Genomic DNA, 3819 nt, shown 5'->3' with positions numbered 1-3819 from the left:
TGTAGACCAGGCTGGCCTCGAACTCAGAAATCCGCCTGCCTCTGCCTCCCGAGTGCTGGGATTAAAGGCGTGCGCCACCACGCCTGGCTGCCTCTCCATTTTTTTTGGTTTCAATTAATTGCAGATGTAAACAAATTGACCACCAAGAGTAGCCATCACACGGGGACTGACTGGTCCCAGTTGGCATCCTTCACCTCTCTAGCAGCTGATGAGCTGTTGCCTAGGGTTTTCTTGGCTCTGCTCCAGGGATTCAGCAGCTTTGAGCAGGTTAGTGCTGGCCCCAAGGGTTCTGGTCTCAGCTTTGTGGATACAGCAGAACATGGCTCGGTGCCCAGGTGCTTGGGTGTGTTCTTGTTTTTCCAATTTGTTTGCTAATGTCCCCATTTGGCAGGTGGCATGGCCGGACTCAGATGCAGAAGAGAGAGCAGTAGAATCCCTCTTTTGGTGGGAAGAGTCACATCACCAGGGAGAAGGGGAGGGAGGAGGGTGGGTGCTCAGTCCATTTGCTGTAGGGTGCTAGGCTGAGGTGAAGGTTGTAGGTTAGACAAGATGTCATGAAAAGGCGTCAAGAAGAGTGGGAAGGAAGAGCACGTTTCCTCGTCGCAGTCCTTCCTGTGGCTGTCCACTTACCAGCACAAGTGAATTGTAGCATAAAGCGCCCTTGGGAGGGGATGGGTTTTTGATCAGGCTGATCCAGTAACCAAAGTCAGCTCCAGAGACTGCTGGGGAAGGGAAGGAAAATGGATAAGAAAAGAGCACGTGTGTGAAGGAGAGATGCCATGATGATATTTCAAAACATTCCAGCCTCAGAAGTTACTTTATCTCAGCCCAGGTAATCAACCATTGTCCCCCTCTGTCTGGAAGCAAAAGCTCATAAAATTGTGCAGAAGGAGTTTGAGAAAAGCCAGAGGCGATGTTTAAAGCTGCAAACACGCACTGACGAAAAGGCATCACTGCCTGGCGGATAACCGAGGGGAAATAGTCATCTTGCTATGGTTCTTTTCATCTGTTTTGTTCAGAGAACAAAGGGACAAACATCTGCAGCCCTTTTTATTACATTTGTGACTGAATCGTGCTGGCTGGGACTTTAACGAGATGATTAATGACCCAAGCGGGGCATTATTTCAGACATGGGAGGATGAGAGGCTGACACAGGCTGCTACTTCTAGTGAGCTCATCTCTCCAGAGACTGAATGAAGACAGCAAGTGGAGCCAAGGGAAACGTACCTCATCTTCAGATCTCCTTCATTTCCTCCATGCCCTCCTCTGTCGCTCTTTTTCCTCTCCTCTTCTTGACTTCAGATGCCAGGGACCCAACTTCCTCCAGTAACGTGAGGCCAGTAGTGTCTGCCTCTCAGACTACTGATCAGTCTGCCATAAGCCTGCGATCTGGACTTTCCCTCTCCCCAGACTCTTAACTTTTATATCTCCTTTGCTTGCCCGATGCTGAAAACAGTTTTAGTTTTAAATAATACTTAACTTCAAAAAAAAAAATCCAAAGCCTAGAAGACTCCCATATTCTTTACCTTTAGAAACTTTTAACATATTTGCTACATCATATTTTCTCTTTTTACATAAATGTAAACATACATATACATGCCAACCCTCAACTCACATACACACATATTACTCATATCACTCACACACACACACACACACACACACACACACACACACACACACACACACGCAAAAACACTCACCACACTCTTATGCAATTTTGTTCGTCTTAGGAACTGCTTAAGAATATTTTGTAATATTATTCCCTGTGACCTTTTTGTACTGTATTGACTATTCCTAGAAATAGATATTCCTCTATATTTTCCTAGTGTGTAGTTGTCAAATGTGGACAGTATAGAAACAACACTTTTATTCTGTCTGTGTTTCATCATCCATCATGCCAGTCATGCTGCTAGAGTTCGATAGCTTCCCCTTCCAAGGCAAGACCCAGGTTGGGATCCTATACTGTGATTTTGATGTGTTGTCTTTTGTTGTACTTGTATTAAAATCTGGAAGGTTTTTACTTCTGTGTTTCTTTATCTGCTGAGACTCTGACACTTTTAAAAGACACATGGTGGCTTTCTTATAGACTGCTTACCACTTTGTCTGGTTTCCCAGTGATTAGGTTCAGCCTCTGCCCGCCTTGCTTACATAATCCACCAGAAACGCATCTCTTGTAGAGTACCATGTCTCAGGCACAGTGTCTGCTCTTTAGCTGCAATGCTTCTGTACAGTAGATAACAATTAATAGAGACCCACAGATAATCAAATCACTGAGAAACAGAGACTGTGGTAGAGTGCTCAGCTCTAAATGGGACATTTATATTACACCCATCTTAGGGTTTTACTGTTAGGAACAGAAATCATGACCAAGACAACTCTTTTGTTTGTTTTTTTCAAGATGGGGTTTCTCTGTATAGCCCTGGTTGTCCTGGAACTCACTCTGTAGACCAGGCTGGCCTCGAACTCAGAAATCTGCCTGCCTCTGCCTCCCGAGTGCTGGGATTAAAGGCATGTGCCACCACACCCAGCTCCCAAGACAACTCTTATAAGGACAACATTTAATTGGAGCTGGCTTACAGGTTCAGTGGTTCAGTTCATTATCATCAAAGTGAGAACATGGCAGCATCCAGGCAGGATCTGAGAGTTCCACATCTTCATCTGAAGGCTGCTAGCAGAATACTTACTTCCAGGCAACTAGGATGAGGGTCTTAAAGCTCACACCCACAGTGTCACACCTACTCCAACAAGGCCACAACTGCTCCAACAGGGCCACATCTTCTAATAGTGCCACTCCCAGGGCCAAGCATATACAAACCGTCATACACCCTCATCTCTCAAAGCTCAGAGATCATCAAGGAAGACGGGATTGAAAAGGTTGTAAGAGCAAGAGATGGTGGTCATCTGTGGCAACACATCTGTTGGGTATTACAGGGCCAGTGCACACATAAACTCACAGTGGGTGTTCTGTGACTACACGCACAGGACCTGCAGAAGATCAGATGGCCCACATCCCAGCATAGACAGGGATTTTTGATGTCTCACCCCTAGCTGAATAGATACTAGCAACTGATGGTTTCTGTGGTGTGGAAAGTAAGCTTTCTTTAGGGGTGCCCTCTGCCAGCTACCCATGCTCCAGTAAAGGGTAGTCCTATATGCATGCACATATGGTCAACAGTAAATGGATTCAGTGAGTTTCAAAACCAAACACATGAAGTTGGAGGGTGTAGGGGATGGATTGGAAGAGAGGGAATACGGGGAGTGGGTTTGATCAAAGTATGTTATATGAAATACTCAACTGAAAAAAAAGAGTGAAAGCTTCCTAAATGGAGCACTCTAAAGACCAGAGCCTCAGCTGACGTTAACAGCAAGAAAACCTAGTTTTTGGCCACCTACATAGTCTTAAAACTTAGCAGTAAAGAATGGAGTAATACAAAACAGAAAGGATGAGGGTAAACTTTACAAAAAGGCTGCATTAGTCAGGGTTCTCTAGAGTACCAGAACTTGCAGGATGAATCTCTCTATAGAAAGGGGATTTATTAGAATAACTTCCAGGCTGTGGTCCAGCGAATCCAACAATGACTATGAACGGAAAGCCCAAAACTCCAGTAGCTGTTCAGCTTCCAAGGCTGAATGTTTCAGCTGGTCTTCAGTATATGCTGGAATCCTGAACCAGAATCAAAACACGGATTGACCAGACCATACCTGGATAGAGACTTTTTAAATATGCAGACCTCCATAATTTCCTTCTAATTCTTTCTGTACTTAAACTTCATGTCTGCACCCCGAGGAAGGCTGTGGGGTTGTCCTACACTTTGT

The sequence above is a fragment of the Mus caroli genome, chromosome 5 (assembly GCF_900094665.2).
Source record: "Mus caroli chromosome 5, CAROLI_EIJ_v1.1, whole genome shotgun sequence".
Taxonomy (NCBI): Eukaryota; Metazoa; Chordata; class Mammalia; order Rodentia; family Muridae; genus Mus; species Mus caroli.
This window is presented reverse-complemented; position numbering follows the sequence as displayed.